The following is a 20,583-nucleotide window of genomic DNA, read 5'->3' on the forward strand; positions in this document are numbered from 1 at the left end:
CCCCAACAAAGTTGGTGATTCCCACCTTGGGCACAATTCCACTACACCTCCTGCAGTATTTCATCCACATTGGTGTTATTGATTTCTGAGCCTTATCAGTGAAAGTTGACAAGCTATTTGACCATTGAAAACTGAGTCTGATGTTGGCCTTAACTAACATCCACACGTAAACACTTCCAGCATAGATCACTGGATGGTGGTCAGAAGTGGAAAAACTGGTTAATTTTCCCTCCTCCTCCCAAATCCAAGGACAATTATCATGCCCTTATTGGCACCCTGCCTAACCGCAGCACGGATTGAAGGATTGAACCTCTGGGCTGGTATGGCTCAGCTACTCACTGGCTAAACTTGCCGAGGCAATGGAAAAGCCATATATTTGCTTCTAATACATTGCATGGCAACATCTGGGGGTGCAAAGCTGAGAAACAGTAGTGATTAGAGGAAGGAGAAGTGAATCCTCATAAAACAGATTTCCAGTATCAAAGTGGCTAGCTGTATCAAAATCAATGTATTGTTTTGTTGTGTTTCTTAGGGTAACATTTAAAAATAACAGTTGGACTCCTTTTCACTATTAGATCCAGCTACATCCTACTTGATTGAGAAGCTGGAAGCAGTATGGTGGGCTAGCTTTAGGATTTCATCAATGCCACTATGAAATTGGTTGCTAGGTGTTCTAGCCTTCAGCTGCCTAGGCCATAAGCTCTGGAATATCCTCCCTAAACCTCTATGCCTCTCTACCACTCTCTTTTTTATGATGCTCCTTAAAACTACCTCTTTGACCAAGTTTTTGGTCATCTATCCTAATATCTCCTTATGTGGCTCGGTGACAAGTTTTGTTTGATAACACACTCTAGTAAAGTGCCTTGGAATGTTTTGCTATGCTAAAGTAGCTATATAAATGCAAGTTGTAATTATGTGGGAACAGCCAGGTTTGATTTCTCCTTTGATTTTTCCTCTTATACTGTAGGGAAGCACTGAGGCTGAAGTTGGATAGTTAGTAGTGTTGGAATTACAGGTTTAAGTCTACATGCCATGACTCCATGATACTGTGTGGTAGAGCTCCAAACAGCTGCTATCATGCCACGTGAAATGATTCCCTGTTATTGGCAGGTTTGCATATGTTTGAAAAATTGTCTGTAAATCAAGCAATCCTTACCTGCTGCAATTGAAGAGGTTGGTCTCCATTGCAGTCCAACCTTTTGCTAATGCAGCCAAAAAACTCTCAGCTGAATTTGATTACAAGTCACAAGAGGATTCAACACAAGCTGGGATTTGTCAGAAGGATATGCAGATAGGGTTGGATGAAGTAGGGTGGGAGAAGACGCATGTGCAGCATAAACACCAGCACAGTCCAGTTGGGCTGAATGGCCTGCTTCTGTGCTGTAAATTCTATGTAAGATTCTACACTGTCTGACTGAAAAATGAGCTGTTTTGTGTAATCTTGGCTTTTACCTTGGATCTTTCCTCTTGTTTTAGCTTCATCTGCACACTTCTTCTCCAGAATACCTACTACCTTTCTTTCGCTGTGAGACAAATGTCTCTATAGCTGTATCAAAGTGCCCAAAGTTGTATTTAAGTAGTACAGCACAGGTTAGTATGGTAGCCCCGGGCACAAACTGCAAGTTACTATAATGGCCGATGCTGGAGGTGTGCTAATTGTGGGGGTGGGATAGATCTCTCCTGACAATTCCCTTCACCTTCCTTATCCCCAAATTGGATCACTTCTCCCCTGCAAAGCTAATGTTTAGTTGGACAGTAATGTTCTATATCAGTGAAATAACTCAGTGGGGTGATTGGCAAGCTTTCTTCAGAAGGTTCTCAAGCACTACATGCAGACCACTTTCCTCATCATTCCAGATTACACTTAGATTTGTAATATATCAACGAGTTGTAATAATAAGCTCTGACATATTGTCATTTTGCAGCTGTTCTATTGTAACTATCAAACAAATTGCCAAAAGAACTAAGCTGATCTAAATGCTTGATTGCCTCAGCTAGCAGCTCTGCTGAATTAATCTGTATGGATATTATTGAATAATGGAAGTCACATTTTCAATAGTTTACCTTGCTGATGTATGTGCCTCACCTGCAGACCCTTCTGATCTTATGACCATAATGTAAGAAGAGAAGTAGACCATTCAACCCTTCGAACCAGTTCTCCCATTCAAATAGATCATGACTGATCTGTATCTTAACCCCATCTGCCCATGTTGGTTCCACAGCCCTTTAAACCCTAGCATGCTTTATGATTTGGATCCAATACCACAAAATGTATTTTGCATTAGTGTTTATACTATGATTCTCAATGCCTATATGTACTAGCTGGATACTACATGTTGTACCAAATGATATCCATGTTGTGTTGTCTTGAATATTAAAAAAGGTAGAATAATGTCTATCAAGAGCAATACAAGTATTAGTCTGGATGATTGAGTGAGTTTATTTATTTAGAGATACAGCACTGAAACAGGCCCTTCGGCCCACTGAGTCTGTGCCGACCAACAACCACCCATTTATACTAACCCTACAGTAATCCCATATTCCCTACCACCTACCTACACTAGAAGTAATTTACAATAGCCAATTGACCTATCACCTGCAAGTCTTTGGCTGTGGGAGGAAACCAGAGCACCCAGCGAAAACCCACACGGCCACAGGGAGAACTTGCAAACTCCGCACAGGCAATAACCAGAATCGAACCCGGGTCACTGGAGCTGTGAGGCTGCAGTGCTAGCCACTGCGCTACTGTGCAACCTGGATTTGCTTGTGAACATTGGTGTTGTTCAGTAATTTCAACACTCTTATTAGAATCCAAAATGACAAATTAATATGCTAATACTGGAGAGTCAAGGCTTGGTATTGATAGCAGCTCTCATTTTCTGTGAATGCCATTGGCTGAAAACTGTTAAGGATGCCTCAGGGCAGGATACTGACAGTAAAGATCACAAGTCACAGAAAATAAAGGTACAAGATTATATAGGTTAGTGAGTGAGAATGAATGCTGGCTGCGTGACTCTGTGCTATGTGCTGATACAGGTTAAACAATTACTGGATAGTTTAAAGATTGGGTTAAGGTGTCTCTCTTTTTAAGTGACATGATTGTGTAAGTGTTTCTCACCATTGGGATAATTACACATGTAGTCAGAAGCTTTATTGATTAAGCAGGAAACAATTAATATTGACAATTCACTTTTACCTGACGAGTAAATTTATGACTCATTGCCAGTGTGAACTTTGGTGCTTCATAAAGAGGAAGGATATGTTAAAGTTTTGTGTGTACCTGAACTGTTCTCCTGTTCTTGTCTTTACTAATGCTGACTGACCTGTGGTGTGTGTTGTATGATTGCCTTTAAGAATGATGTCTCTTTAAGATTTTAATATGCTAATGAGCTGAGTACTAGGACGTAGTCATGTGACTACAAGCCAGATTCACTCTGCAACCGTAACACCTAGAGGAAGGTTCTGTAAATAGTTTGCTCTGTACTGTATATAATAGTTTAGCTGTAATAAACCTGTTTGAGACCTTCAGCATAACTGGACTCCATGCATCCCATTTATGTTACATCAGACAACAGAAAGAACTCATTACAGTGCATTTCCAGCATTTTCTGTTTTGTTTTCCAACATTTGCAATTTTTTACCTTTTCTTTTTGTTTGATACGTCATCCACCTACTTCACAGCCTTGTGTAAACATACAAAAAAGCAAATTGGGAAGATGGAGATTCACTGGGAGGAAACAGAGAAAGGCACAGCGCACTAACATAATGCGATGAAACACAGTCAGTGGGCTATATCCACCCAGGCTGATGGCAAATCAGAAAGGTTAGAATACATTGGTAGCAAGTCTAACTGTTCATGTTTGGTGTGAACTTTTAATCGGACTAACTTCTGAAGTTTTGATTCTATGATATTGACTCATCCTTATCCCTGCTGGTGATTTCTGATGGCGTGGGACGGGTCTGTTGGTGTCAGGATATGTAGTTGTGATGAGCAGTCTGCACCCAGCCTGATGGCCTGTTTTTACTTTTGGTGTTTTTTTGAACTATCTACACATTTCCAACATTTTTCTGCTGTTGTCCTTCATTTTCAATTTTTTTTTTCCACCGGTTTCTCTCATTCTATTCGCTTTTCCTTTGTGTTGGGCTCGCTGCTGCTCTTCCACCATCTTAACTATTTAGATAGCCTTCCAATGTCTTTCACTGTCTTACTGAGATAACTATCTAATAGTTTTCTACTGAGCAGATTGCAGGCTATTTAACTTATTAACTTCTCTCTGATTGAAGCATCTGCTGCTTTATGTCCACATTTTTCAAAACTTATCGTTCAATTTCGAGCTCTGACGAAGGGATAATCATTTGTCCTTTGACAGAGAAGAAGGCTCCCAGAATCTCATCTAATCCTTTGCAGTGAGCTCTTTGATGACGGAGAGATGAAAGGGCACTTGTGGGTGAGCTGCTTTAATTCAGTTAGCCTCACTTTCTCTACTCCCCCATACCTGAATCTGGTGAAAAGGCAAAGTCGGAAGATGGGTACGGCTGAAGTGGATGGCCTTGTACCATTGATTGCACCAATATCAGAAACCTTAGCCTTTCACAAAGCCTTACTATTGTGCCTTCATAGCTGGAAAAGTTAGCATAACTGTTCAGTCCAACTGAACTGCAACAACATTCCCTCATGCAATGGGAAGATGAGTGTTTCTCCATCGCCCTGCATACAAATCCGTGGGCTACCCTCACATGCTTTTGCCGGTGAACCGACAGTGTTTCCTGCGGTGTGGCACAAACAACTACTTGCAGCCATGGGTGAGATCTGTCTAAGCATAGAGGACCTGAGATCGGGGACCATTCAAGCGATGCAGCATGCGCCTAGTCAGAGGTACTACTCCTGTTGCTTAACACTACACCCTCTAAGTGTCAGCCGTGGTTCAGTAACTGGCACATTTGCCTCTAAGTTAGAAGGTTCATATCCCATTCCAGCACAAAATCTGGGCGGACACTCTAGAGGGAGTGTTGTGCTGTTTGAGATGTTATGTTTTAGATGAGACATTAAACTGGGGCCCATCTGCCCTTTCTGATGGATGTAAAAAATCCCATGACACTCTTCTGGAGAAGCGAAGTAGGGTTCCCCCGATGTCCTGGCCAATTTTTGTCTCTCAGTCAACATCATTAAAATAGATAATCAGGTCATTGACTCTGGACCCCATAAAGTCTCATTACATCAGGTAAGACACGTGCAAGGAAACCACCTGCTAATTACCATTTACTGCCCTCCCTCAGCTGATGAACCAGTACTCCTTCATGTTGAAGACAACTAAGGGTAGTAAGGGCACAAAATGTATTGTGGGTGGGGGATTTCAACATTCATCATCAAATATGGCTCGGTAGCCCCATCACTGACCAAGTTGGCCACGTCCTAAAGGTGGTGAAAGAACCAGCATAAGGGAAAAACCTACTTGATCTCACACTCTCAAATCTACCTGTTGCAGATGCTTTTATCCACAACAGTATTGATAGGAGCACCCCCCCCACGAGCCTGCAGGGAAATTGTCTCTTTCACTGGGCAACCACCCTGTGTGGGGGGATGCTCCCCTACCCCACCCCACTTCACCCCACTGCTGTTGGCTTAATTCCAGTGGCGGAAGAAGAGGCCCTTAAGTGGCTAATAATAGGCCACGTAAGGGCCTCAATTGGCAGGGTGGGAAGGCCAGCTTCAGCCTTTCCTGCCCCTGACTTAAATGGTGTGATGGGACAGCGACGGGCCCCTTGCACCCTGCCTCCTGTCGCAATTCCAAGGGGCCCCCCTGCCTCCAATCCCATCTCTGGAAAGTTGGGGGGGGGTGGGTAGTGAGGTCCATTATATCCAGCCCAAAGCAGCCTGCTTGATTGGCACCCCATCCACCACTTTCAACATTCACTTCCTCCACCACTGGTGCACAGTAGCAGCAATGTGTACCATCTGAAAGATGCATTGCAGCAATTCACCAAGGCCCCTTCAACAAAATCTTCCAAACCAGTGACCTCTACCACCTAGAAGGACAAGGGCAACAGATGCATGGGAACACCAGCGTCTGCAAGTTCCCCTCCAAGTCACTCCCATCCTGACTTGGACCAGTTCCTTCACTGTCACTGGGTCAAAATCCTGGAACTCCCTTCCTAACAGCACTGTCGGTGTACCTACACCACATGGACTGCAGCAGTTCAAGAAAGTGGCTCACTACCACCTTCTCAAGGGCAATTAGGGTTCGGCAATAAATTCTGGCCTTGCCAGTAACCCTTCTGTCCCAAGAATGAAGAAAAAAATTATCACATTTGCTGTTTGTGGGAACTTGCTGTGTATAAGTTGAGTGCCGTGTTTCTTAAATTACAGCAGTGACTACACGTCAAAAGTAACTCATTGGCTACAAACTACTTCGGGACGTCGTGAAAGTCACTATGTAAGTGCAATCGTTCTGACTTTAAAGAATGACAAAGGGATGCTCCTGGAACATTTATATATCTTTTCTCTTTGCAAATACTGACTGATCCGCTGTGTTTCCAGCATTTCCTATGTTTGTCTTAAAAATATAAACCACTTATTTAAAATAGTCAAATCAACCCCAGGTAATGGAGCAGGTAATGGCACTATCTGCCTCTGGCCTGCTGTAGATTGTGAGACAGGAACAGGTATGACAGTGAGCTAGTGCACTGTCACTTGGGCTTATTATAGGTGTGTGTTGTAAACGATTTATGATCACAAATCAAAATTATGTATCTAGGGTGGCAGAAATAAAAAGAAAGCCAGGAGTGCTGAAAATCGGAGATAATGATAGAAAATTTTGTGGATACACAATCAGCCGATCAATATAAAAAAGAGAACGACCATTAATGATTCAGGCAGGACCCTTCAGATCTTGAAAGTCTTTTTACGGATGCTGACTTGCTATATATTTTAGTTATCTTTTGTAAGTCACATTAAGGGCTGAATTTTACCCGCCCCCGACATCAGGGGTCGTGGTGGGGGGGTGGGCCCAGAAAATGCCTCCGGGAAGGCCCCCAGTGGGCCTCGATGCCGGGAAGGCCCTACCCCATATTGACCCCAGTGGCAAGGCCTCGTGGCAGCACCCCCACCACTCAGTGACGGGGCCGAAATTTAAATATTTTAATGGATGCTAATGACCGAGTAATTACTTAAATCGTGTGCCCTGGCCATCCCGCTCCGATATTACGGTCAGTAACCGGTACTCCCACATCGTCCGATCTCTGACCAGTGAGGTATGGGAGAACACTAGTGGGGAGGGGGGAGCAGGTAGGTTTTCAAGGGGAGTGGAGGAAGCGAGCTCAAACCTTTTTGATTGGTCTAGGGAGTGGGTGGGAAGAGGTAAAGTTCATAGTTCATTAACTTTGGGGGGGTGGTGGGGAAGGTCAGGATCGCAAGGTAAGTTTTTTTGGGGGTGGAGAGGGCAATTAATAAATTTTAAGGTCATGGGGTAGCGGGAGTGGGAGAGGGTTGCGATAATTTTATTCAGTTTTTTATCATCATGTTTCTTTAAAAATTCAAATTACATTGAAGGACTGGAAGCCCTTTAAAAATGGCGTTGGCGCCTGCGCAGTAGTGCACGACGCCATTGCCGGGGGCGGAACGCCCACCCCCTACACGTCATCAGGTGCGGGCGGCCCGTCCAGCCATGTAAATGAGCTGCCGCATATTATATCGCGGCGACTCCGCAGAGTAAATCCCACACGTGCGCCTGCCATCTTTGAAGCTTGCTGCCGAGATCGATAAAATTCAGCCCGAAGTGTCAGGTTGTACAGTAAGGATTTATAACACACATCCAAATTTAAGACACTGTTCGATAGATGCCACAGGGTGAATGAAGGCAGTGTTAATGTCACTTTGTTGAATGCTGTATTACCCAGCAGTTTCCACACATGCAGGGTTTCAGATGAGAACAGTGTTCATTCGATTGCATGTCCAGTCCACACTTAGTGAAAGCAGCATGAAAACTATCTTTGAAAAGAGGCGAGTTTTAATGTTGTCTGACATCTGCATCCGCAATTCTCCATTCTTTCATCCCCATCCCAAATTGGCTCCAGGATTGAATCCATCCTACAATTCCCTCTGCTGTGAGATTGTTAATTTAACCAGGGTTTTGTTTGCACAAAGCTGGGGAGATTCTTCACTATTATTGCATCATTGTCATTGCTGGGTGGTACAAGATGTTTTCTTTTAATTTAGCTAAAAAGGACCATGTTGACCTTTACTCCCCACACACGATGGTCTCTGATGATCAGGCGCTTCTTTGAGCTCCCTGTAACAAAACACAGTGACCTTTGCAAACAAGAAGACAGGAAACAGGGAAAAGACTAAAGATCAGTGACCTCATATGAAGAGACAATTACCACAACCCAGGGTAGTGATATCATAAACATCAACCCCACTTGGGAGATTGTCATCTGCTATGTCAGAGAACAAAAATGAGTGAAATGCTCACCAAATGTTGGAAGAATTTATATACATAAAATGTAAATGTTTGCCTTAAGGGTGACAAGATGCATTTCCCACTTTATACCCAACAACGGCATCAAGTACTTGTAAAGTCGAGGTACAATCTCCAGTCGTACAGCATTCAGACTTCTAAAACCAAAAGGAAATACTTAAACTTGGTATTGCTAAAATGCTTCCTGATTCTTATTTCCTCAATAAATAAATGATCAATTGCAGCACAAGCAGAGTTTGAGCACAACTTTTTAAAATTCATTCATGGGATATGGGCGTCACTGGCTAGGCCAGCATTTATTGCCCATCCCTAATTGCCCTTCAGAAGGTGGTGGTGAGCTGCCTTCTTGAACTGCTGCAGTCCATGTGGGGTAGGTACACCCACAGTGCTGTTAGGAAGGGAGTTCCAGGATTTTAACCCAGCAACAGTGAAGGAATGGCGATATAGTTCCAAGTCAGGATGGTGTGTGACTTGGAGGGAAACTTTCAGGTGGTGGTGTTCCCATGCATTTGCTGCCCTTGTCCTTCTAGTTGGCAGAGGTCGCGGGTTTGGAAGGTGCTGTCTAAGGAGCCTTGGTGCGTTGCTGCAGTGCATCTTGTAGATGGTACACACTGCTGCCACTGTGCATCGGTGGTGGAGGGAGTGAATGTTTGTGGATGGGGTGCCAATCAAGCGGGCTGCTATGTCCTGGATGGTGTCGAACTTCTTAAGTGTTGTTGGAGCTGCACCCATCCAGGCAAGTGGAGAGTATTCCATCACACTCCTGACTTGTGCCTGGTAGATGGTGGACAGGCTTTGGGGAGTCAGGAGGTGAGTTACTCGCCACAGGATTCCTAGCCTCTGACCTGCTCTTGTAACCATGGTATTTATACGGCCATGTGAGCCGCATGGAAGATGGCAGGTTCCCCAAAGATACATTGTACAGCAAGCTCGCCACTGGTATCAGACCCACCGGCCGTCCATGTCTCCGCTTCAAAGACGTCTGCAAACGCGACATGAAGTCCTGTGACATTGATCACAAGTCATGGGAGTCAGTTGCCAGCGTTCGCCAGAGCTGGCGGGCAGTCATTAAGGCGGGGCTAAAGTGTGGCGAGTCGAAGAGACTTAGCAGTTGGCAGGAAAAAAGACAAAAGCGCAACGGGAGAGCCAACTGTGTAACAGCCCTGACAATCAAATTTTTCTGCAGCACCTGTGGAAGAGCCTGTCACTCTAGAATTGGCCTTTATAGCCACTCCAGGTGCTGCTCCACAAACCACTGACCACCTCCAGGCGCTTTCCCATTGTCTCCTGAGACAAGGAGGCCAAAGAAGAAGATTTATATGGCTACTCCAGTTTAGTTTCTGGTCAATGGTAGCCCCTAGGATTTTGATAGTGGGGATTCAGTAATGATAATGCCATTGAATGTAAATGGGAGATGGTTAGAGTCTCTCTTGTTGGTCATTGTCTGGCACTTGTGTGGCACAAATGTTACTTGCCACTTATCAGCCCAAGCCTGGATATTGTCCAGGTCTTGCTGCATTTCTGCATTGACTGCTTCAGTATCTGACGAGTCACAAATGGTGTTGAATATTGTGCAATCACCAGCGAACATCCCCACTTCTGACCTTATGATCGAAGGAAGGTCTTTAATGAAGCAGCTGAAGATGGCTGGGCCGAGGAAACTACCATGAGGATCTCCTGCAGTGATGTCCTGCAGCTGAGATGATTGACCTCCAACAACCACAACCATCTTCCTTTGCGCTAGGTATGACTCCAACCAGCAAAGAGTTTTCCCCCTGATTCCCATTGACTTCAGTTTTGCTCCTTGATGCCATACTTGGTCAAATGCTGCCTTGATGTCAAGGGCAATCACCTCACCTCCTTTTGCTACTTTAACTTGACCAAGTATCTCAATCTCCAAAAAAAGTCAGGGACAATAAAATGCCACTAAGCCCATCTAGTTCATCCCTGTAGTAGTCTAACTCATCAATCTGAAATCCAATTGCATGTTGAATGCCTCTAATGTCAGTGCCTCCATTTCCTTGTGTAGTAGATTAATTCAAACATTTTCTATTATGGGATTTAAATTAACTTTCGACTAATTTTAAACTTAGGCCCTTTTGTCCCAATGTTTTGATGTATCTTGAAGTAAATTGAGTTCATTTTATTTATCTAGTGTTAGCCTTTGCTCACTCCTGTCTCTGAGTCAGAAGATCATGTTTTCGGGATTCGCTCCAGAGACTTGGGCTGAATTTTATAAGGGCCTCGATGTCGGGTTCCATGGCGAGGAGAGGGGTGGGGGGGGTGGTGGGCATGAAGATTGCCCCAGGTGAGGCCCGCCATGGACCGCAACGCCAGCAGGGCCTGTCCCAAAATTGACGGCAGCAGTGACACCTCACGGCGGCTCCCCCGCTGCTCGGCGACAAGACCTCAATTTAAATATCAAAATAAATTAACTTACCTGCATTAATGAAGTTCCCATCACCTCCTGATGTGCTGCCGTGATCTTCATCCTGGCGGCCGGCACTGACGCGTCTTTGGATCCCCGACCAGGGAAATCTGTGAGAAGGGGGGAGGAGGTAATTTTCTCCGTGTGGGAGTGGGGGGAGAGGGGTCAAACTCTTTGGATTGGTTGGGGGGATGGTGGGAAGGGGTTGAGGGTTAGAGTTAATGAACCTTTGGGGGGAAAGTCACGTAGTCAAGGTAAGAATTTTGGGGGGTGAGTGGGCAAGGAATTAAATATAAGGCTTTGGGGGGGATGCTGGGAGAGGGGATGGAAAGATTTATTTAATGATTTGTTACACTTTTAAATGCAATTTGCCTTTAAGATTTCAAACTGTCATTTAGGACTCTAAGCCCTTTAAAAATGGTGCCGGCACCTGCGCAATGGCACCAGACACCATTGCTGGGGACGGCTCACCCGCCCCCTCCACGTCATCAGGGGTGCATTCCGCCCAGGGCATGTTAATGAGCCACTGCGTTTAAGATCGCTGCGGCTCTGCGGAGTGAAAGCCGCACATGCGGGCCGCCATCTTTTACGGCGGCGGCAACATAAATTCTAGCCCTTGAGCACATTTCAGTACCATACTCAAGGAGCACCGCACTGCCAGAGGTACCTGTTGTATATTGTTGATAGCATTTAAGATGCTAAGTCGAGCTTTGTCTACAGAACTCTCGGAATCTGTGTATGTCTATATAATAACTTGTTTATTGTATTTGCATAACTAAATACACTCTTCTTAAGCATGTCTTGCTATCACCTCTCATGATACTTCTTGCTTCCTCCCAGCATATTACCCATGTGACTATTACATCATCATCACCACTATAGCGGGAGGGGTTACTCTCAATGTCTCAAACATTAACCCTTTCACACCATTATACTACAGTACCGTCTTAATCTTCATAATGTCTTAAAAGACATGAAATTGAGGCCCTGTCTGTCCTCTCAAATGGAGATAAAAGATCCTGTGGCATAATTATTGAAGAACTGAGGAATTCACAGGTCACTGGGCCATACTGCTTCCTTAATGAACATCATCAAAACAAATTATCTAGTCATTTATCTCTTTGCTGTTTGTGGGACCTTGCTGTGTACACATTGGCTGCCACGTTTCTCGACGTTGCAACAGTGATCATAATTCAAAAGTACTCATTGGCTGAGAAGTGCTTTGGGATGACCTGAGGTCATTAAAGGTGCTATATAAAGATTTCTCCTTTATTCCATTTAATAATTTGCACTTCAAATGTGACCCATGGCTCCATCCATGGCCTGTTCTCTTCCTGCCTAAAAGCTGACCCTTGGTGATACCATCTTTGATAGTGTCCACCTTTGCCATGTATGCTGATGACACCCAGTTTTATCCCTCTGCCACCACTTGACCACCTTGGCATTGTCTGACTACATGACTGACGTCAAGTACTGGAGAGACAACAACTTTCTACAATTCATCTTTGGCAAATCTGAAATCACCCTGCTTAGCTCTTACCGAAACCTGTGCACCTGACCTGCAACTCCATTCCTCTCTATGGCTGCCCATTCCCTGCTAAACTCACTGGTGCACAATCTTGCTTTCTTATTTGATCCTGGGATGAGCTTCAAACCCAACATCCAAGCCACCACCAGGACCATTTATTTCCACTAACAAAACATTGCCCATTTTTTAGCTTGACCTCACCACCCTGCACCACTCCTCTCACCCACCACTGTTGAAATATTTATCTACACACTTGCCACTTTCAAACTTGTTTACTACAACGCTCACCTTTCCCAAATTGAAGTTCATCCAAAACGGCACCTCCTTTCCAACAGTAGATCCCATTTCTCTATCATTCCTGTTCTTACCAATGTCAGCGGTGCCCCAGTTTTCAATTTAAAGATGCTTGAACTCAGCTACAAGTCCCTTCAGGGTCTCACCCCTCTTTTTCTCTACGACCGCTTTTAGCCTTATTTTCCAGAAAGAACTTTTCTGACTCTGGCTTTCTTTGCACCCTAACTTTCTCTCCATTCAACCTTTGGCAACTAAACCTGTCCAGCCTTTTCAGTCCCACAATCTCAAATTGTCTCCTTGAATCCCTTTGCCGTGCTTTCTCCTCTCTCTCAAAAGCTTCCGTAAGTAGAATTTTCCTTTCCTCACCCCCATCAGCCCATACTTTTCACCCAATGCTGCTGATAATTTATTCTTTCACCTCTGAAGCATTGTGAACATTTTATTACATTTAAGGTTTTATAAATTTTCACCTTGTTATATATCTCAATGACATTTCCCTTCTTCTCACTACAATCCAGAATTTGAATTTTCCTTTCCTCTTAGTTCATTCCCTATTACAGTAGGGATCACTTTTGCTCCTCTTTTCCTCTCCAACCTTCAGACAGTTTCCTCATTACAGCAGTGTGATATTTCTGTTTGCATGGTATCCTAATGATTTCAGTTTAAGTTAGATTGGCAAGCTAGTCCTGACTGATGCCAGATTTTAGGACTGTGCTGTGCTTTGTACTTTGCTGAATAGAAATTTGAAAGAGACTCCAAATGGAATATGTAAAAGCTACCAGCACTAAACTGTCAAGTACAAAATGACAATCCTCTAAAGGCTATAAACTTTGACTAAATACCTAATGAAATTCTTTTATTTCTTTTAGAAAGATTAATATATTCCCATAGGAGAAAAAACAGGTGTTATGAAACTATAATCCCATTTAATTGGATGTTTTTCCTGGATTTGAAGGAATAGGTGACTATTAGCCCATAATTTATGTTAAGAATACTGATGGGGGTTTATTCTAATTACTGACTATACCAATCAGTGTTGTCAAACTAAATGTTACCCTAACTAGGACAAAAGGCACCATCCTCCTCCTTATCAGCTCCACAGCACATTCCTGTAAATGGAAGGACACACTGTAAGAAATGGGCATATATCACCTGCTCTCTTATGGACAACTAAACAAAAAAAAGACATGCATTTATATAGCACCTTTCACAAGCTCAGGAAATCCCAAAACACTTTACAGCCCCTTTAAATTTTAAAGTGCAGAAATCAGGCCATGGACAAGGCTGTCTAAAAAGGTTAGTCGACCTAATATACCAACGTTGGTGCCCAACTTAAATTTAACAATGAGGGCGAGGCCTGAGCTCTGGGACTCTCAGCAGCTGCTCTGAGTTGGGATCTGTATGCTCCCAAAGCTAATTGGCTCTTTTAGCACTCCTTACAGACCTGGAGCAGCAGGAGAGTGCACTCCACCAGAGCACTCAAGGAAGCCTTCGACCTACCCCAGCCCCGATCAACAGCCTAGCCCTCCTGAGCATCAGCCTCTCCCCAGCCCTCCAGATCATGCCCTGGAGACAACGCTCCATACCCAGTGCTGAGGACCATCCTTAAGGGTCCACAGTCATGGCCACCTGCCACGAGTATTGACTCTGCCAGCTGGCCAAGCTATCCATCTGGCTGGCTGTCACGAGAGGGGTCCCTGTCATTAAAATCAACAGGACCTCTGCATCTGTGGCCTTGCTGGATTCTTCCATCGATGTTAGCCTCCAGGGGCATTATCCAATGCTCTAAATTTCTAGGGCCGGAGGTTTCCTTGGAGCTGTTCCGGTTTTACATCCAAAACTTCACAGGTAGTGCAGCAGAAACCTTGTGTTAACAAGTGTTAACAGGGCAAAGTCACACTTCTGCCAAGGATACAAGCGCAGAGCTGGAGTAGCTCCGAGGAACTCCCAATCTTTGTTTTGAGTAGTTGTTTCCTCAGCATCTAAACACAGAGCAAACCCCATACAGCAGGTGTTAAAGCAATACACTGTTCTGCCCAAACTATGGCAATCTGAGGAGAAATAGAATGCATTTTGATCTGAGGATGTTTTGCTTAGGCCTGGGATGGAAGCCATTGAATGTAAAAATCTAAAACATGAAATGTTTTGCTCTGTTGGTCAAACTGTTCCCAAAAGCGGCATAAATCCACTGGGACAAAGTCTACGAGTTTAATGTAAACAATGGCTAGCATTCCCAAACACGGCCAAGGTGAAAGGGATTGACATCTTTGCCCTTGCTGAAGTCAGAAATCCCCTCCAGTACAATCCCACCATACAGTCTGGTGTTTACTCAACTGTGTGGAGAAACAGAGTCAGGCTGAGGCTTAGGCCTGCTGTGTTTTCTTTAGGCTTGATTAACAAAGAGAATGTATGGAGGGAGTATTATAACATAACCGTGGTGATCTTTCATGCTTGGAATTCAGAACGAACGCACTTAATCCAGAAGATGTAAGAAGCTTGCGCCATCCAAGCTCCGATGTGCTCAGAGGCTGATGGACTGAAGCAGGCAGAAATAATATTATGGTTCATTTAAATCTCATTTTGTAAATGAGGCTAGACATCTGTTTGCTGAGATAAGAAAGTGCACCGTGTGCATACCTGTAGTACTCTGTAAATTAGGGTGGGTCTTGAAGTGAAACAGAAAGTAACAACTGAGAAATGAAAGTCATTTTTGATAAGTCCATAGCACTACCATAAACTCTATAAATCACACTGGTGTATGAGTCACCATTTAGGTTAAAAAGAAAGTAGCATCTTTGTATAAGTCACCCCCCCCCCCCCCCTTATATTTAGAGGAGGTAAAAAAAATTCATAACAGTGTCATTTATACATTGGATGTTATTGTATTTTACCTAATTATACCAGACAAAATTGAGCATGAAGGATGAGTGTGTAGAGTTTCTGCTTTGGGCACAATCAAGAAACAGCACAGAAATGCGCTTGAAATTGTGCAGGTAAGGTTTCAGTTCAGGTTTCTACGAGTTTCATTTGCATAAGCCCAAACATAAAATCTTCCAAGAACCAGCAAAATAGAACATAAGTGTTTTTTCTATTTCCATTAAAAAGTATTGTCTGATTAATTTAAGAGTGCTAACCTAGTGCAGTTTTATTAATACGGATGAAAATGGGATTGTCAGCAAATTTAAGCATTTTTAATAGGTGTGTCCAGTCCTTCACCTGCGAGTAACTTGATATAAAAATCACTTCAAAAATACTATACTGAATCACTGAATAGCTTTATTGGTGTACTTTAGTCACTTTCTTATACTTTTATATAAAAAAGCTTCTAAATAGTCCCAACTAGCGTCTTTGCACTGAAGGAAATGAACACAATTTAAAGAGCCTTCCTGAACCAGCACAATGGGTGGAATCTTAAAATTTTGACCTGATGCACGGCCAGTGTTGTGGGAGGGACCTGATTCCGGAGAATTGAATCTTGAACCACCATAAAAAGTCATGGAAAACTCTCCCCTCTGAAATGGCCGAGCAAGCCACTCAGTTGTATCTAACTGCTACAGAAAGAAAAGCCTGACGGGCCCACCCAGGATCGGCCTAGGCACCCGAAATGACAAAGGCACACCACACCCTGCCCAGTCAACCCTGCAAAGTCCTCCTCACTAACATCTGGGAACTTGTGCAAAAATTGGGACAGCATAATCATACTCACGGAATCATACCTTACAGCCAATGTCCCAGACTCCTCCATCACCATCCCTGGGTATGTCCTGATGGACCAGCAGAACAGACCAACCAGAGGTAGCATCATAGTGCTTTACAGTCAGGAGATAGTGGCCCTGAGAGTCATTAACATTGACTCAGGATCCCATGAAGTCTCATGGCATCAGGTCAAACATAGGCAAGGAAACATCCTGCTGATTACCACTATCACCTGCCCTCAGCTGGTGAATCAGTGCTCCTCCATGTTAAACATCATTTGGAAGAAGCACTGAGGGTAGCAAGGGCACAGAATGTACTCTGGGAGGGAAACAGGGGTCGACAATGTGTCCGTACACAGACAACAATATCCGTGGTAAAAAATGTAAATGTCTGTGCTTTCCATCCGGCCTGCCGATCCTCTGTGACTGACAGCGGGCTGCCCGTGGTTCGGCTTTGATTGGCAGCTCTCTTATTAAAGTGTACATCAGGGGTAGGCGGGACCTGTGTCTGACGGATGGCGGATACACGTCTGTGATTGCTCACTGTCTGACTGATTGCCGGCTGCCAGGGCAGGATGACTGCTGATTGGCAGTTCATGGAGCAATCGCACTGGGATCAGCTGCTCCTGCTGTTTTTGCACTGTTCAGGGGGAGAGGGAGAGGCTGACAGAAGAGTACAAGAGTTGGGACGTCATGTTACAGTTGTACATAACGTTGGTTAGGCTGCATTTGGAATACTGTGTGCAGATCTGGTCGCCGCACTACAGGAAAGATGCGATTAAGCTAGAGAGGGTGCAGACAAAATTCACAAGGATGTTGCCTGGTTTGGAGAGCTTGAGTTATAAAGAGAGATTGGATAAGCTGGGTCTGTTTTCCCTGAAGTGAAGGAGGCTGAGAGGGGACATGATAGAGGTATATAAAATTATGACAGGCATAGATAGGGTAGATAGCCAGAGTCTGTTTCCCATGGTAGGGGTGACTAAAACTAGAGGGCATAGATTTAAGGTGAGAGGGAGGAGGTTTGAAGGGGATCAAAGGGGTAAATTTTTCACACAAAGAATAGTGGGTATCTGGAATGAGCTTCCTGAGGAGGTGGTGGAGGCAGGAACAGTAGCAACATTTAAGAGGCATCTGGACAGGTACTTGAATGAGCAAGGCATAGAGGGATATGGAATTAATGCAGGCAGGTGGGATTACTTTAGATAGGCATTACAGTCGGCATGGACGCGGTGGGCCGAAGGGCCTGTTTCTATGCTGTACGACTCTATGACTCTAAGAGCAGGAAGCGGGCCAGCACACAGACAGAGGTGCGACGCAGAGGGAGCATGCTGAGAGTCACATAGCCCTTTAAATAAGCACCAGCCAGGGAGCAGAGTTGTGGGGGGGGGGGGGGGGGCAGGTGGTAGTGCTGCTGGGTGGGGAAAAGGGGGATAGATGGGGTGGGGGAGAGAGGGAGATGGATGAGGGGGTCAGAGGGGTCTGGACACAGGGGGGAGAGGGGGATTGACACAGCGTGGGGGAGAAGGGTACAGGGTCACATAAAGGGGAGAGGGCCAAGGACATAGGGTGGGGGAGAGGGGTATAGGGTCACATAGAGGAGAGAGGGGAATGGACATAGAGAGGGAGAGAGAGAGAGATGGACATCTATCCGAATTCTACACGTTGCAACATCAAGTATGTAAACAGACATTGACTACTTGTGCAAGTAAAAACAATGTCAGGTATCTCACTAATAGTGAGAAATGTGTTTTAAATCAGACTGTGTTTTGATGGAATTAGGTTGGCTATACATTTTATATACAGATTAATTGCCCCCATGTCTGTGGCTGTGTCACTAGTTTTGTCAAATGTCTGTGTGGAACTTGTTGGTGCCTATTCCTGGTGGGAAACTTAAATGTCTATTGCCAAGAGTGGCTTGGTAGCACTACTGCTGACTGCGTTAGCTACATCCTGAAGGACATATCTTCCAGACTGGCAGGTGGTGAGTGCACCAACACGAGAGAAAAATCTACTTGACCTCATCCTCACCAATCCACCTGGCGCAGCGGTGTCTGTCCATGACCGTATTGGTAGGAGTGACCACCACAGATTCCTTATGGAGACAAACACTGAGAATATCCTCCATCCAGCTTTGTGGCACAACCACCGTGCTAAATGGGATGGACTCCGAATAGATCTAGCAGCTCAAAACTGAGCATCCATGAGGCGCTGTGGACCATCAGCAGCAGTAGAATTGTATTCAATTACAATCTGTAACCTCATGGCCCAGCATATCCACCACTCTAAACATTACCATCCAAGCCAGGGGGCCAACCCTGGTTCAATGAGAAGTGTAGCAGAGCTTGCCACGAGCAGCACCAGGCATACCTAAAAATTAGGTGCCTACCTGGTGAAGCTACAACACAGGAATGCATACACGCTAAACAATGGAAGCAGCATATAAGCAGCGTTAAGCGATCCCACAACCAATGGATAAGATCAAAGCTCTGCAGCCTGCCACATCCAGTCGTGAATGGTTGTGGATAATTAAACAACTAACTGGAGGAAGAGACTTCACAAACATCCCCATCCTCATTGATGGGGGAGACCAGCATGCCAGTGCAAAAGACAAGGCTGAAGCATTTGAAACCATCTTCAGCCAGAAGTGCCAAGTGGATGATCCAACTCAGCCTCTTCCTGAGGCCTCACCATCATGGATGCCAGTCTTCAGACAATTTGATTCACTCCACATGATGTCAAGAAACTGCTAAAATTGCTGGATACAACTGAGGCTATGGGCGCTGACAATAACCAACAAAGCCATGTGCTTCAGAACTAGCCATTCCCTTAGCCAAGTTGTTCCAGTACAACTACAACACAGGCATCTACCCAACAATGTGTAACATTGCCTAGGTATGCCCTGTAATAGAGTAATTTTTTTGTTATTATTCATATGGAATGAATTAATGAATGCGCAATGCACCTGAAATGAAATGAATTTCCATACGGACAATAAATAGAAATTAATTGAATTGAATTGAATTGAAATGTATAACATACCAGTCAGGAGTGTGATGGAAAACTCTCCACTTGCCTAAATGGGTGCAGCTCTATCAACACTTAAGAAGCTCAAAATTATCCAAGACAAAGCAACCCGCTTGACTGGCGCTCCACGCACCACTTTCAACATTAACTCCCTCCACCACTTATGCACAGTGGCAGCAGTATGTACCACCTACAAGATACACTACAGCAACACACCAAGGCTGCTTCGACAGCACCTTCCAAATCTGTGACCCCCTACAACCTAGACGAACAAAGGCTGCAGACGTATGGGAACACTACCACCTGCAATACCCCCTCCAAGTCTCACACCATCCTGACTTGGGAATCTATCACTGTTCCTTCACTGTCGCTGCGTCAAAATCCTGGAACTCCCACCCTAACAGTACTGTGGGTGTACCTACATCAGATGGACTGCAGCAATTCAAGAAGGCGGCTCCCCAGCACCTTCTAAAGGGCAATTAGGGATGGGCAATAAATGGCGGCCTTGCCAGCGATGCTCACATCCCAAGAACGAATGAAAAAAAGAGACTGTAGTGGTTTTAGGCATAAATCACTAGCATTTAAAATTCCCTGACTTTTTACACTGGTTCGGCCGAAGCTGCACAGACTGCATGATATCACTGGTGGAAACTCTACCCTAAGATTTATAATCTTAAGAGGTTTTATTTTGGATGTTTGCAGAGTTCAAAATTCAATATGAGATGTGCCTGTCCATTTTAAGACAAATAGAGGCACAGATGCAGTGAGGGATGGACTTTTTCTAGAGCCTAGCCCTATTGATGTCATGGTCTTTGTTTCCCACCAAAGTGGCACACAATGACTGATATCCTTATTTAATTACCTCAATTCAGAACCATAAGAAAAGGTAGAAATGGATATCTCACATTATGCACTGCAGGCAGAGATCTTCTGAGGAATGAACTAAGATACTTGATGGAATAGAGCAGTGAGAGCTGCCCCTGCAGTTGGCCATGTCATACCTGCTTGATGGTGCCATTTAATGTGAAAAAGTATGAAGGTGTTCCATTCTCTAGCATTGTCAGCCTTCTGGCCGAGCACAAGAATTCATCAAACATGTAGATCAAAAGTTTCCACTTTGGAAGCAATCAGCAATGC

This window comes from Heterodontus francisci, chromosome 33 (genome assembly GCF_036365525.1).
Source record: "Heterodontus francisci isolate sHetFra1 chromosome 33, sHetFra1.hap1, whole genome shotgun sequence".
Taxonomy (NCBI): Eukaryota; Metazoa; Chordata; class Chondrichthyes; order Heterodontiformes; family Heterodontidae; genus Heterodontus; species Heterodontus francisci.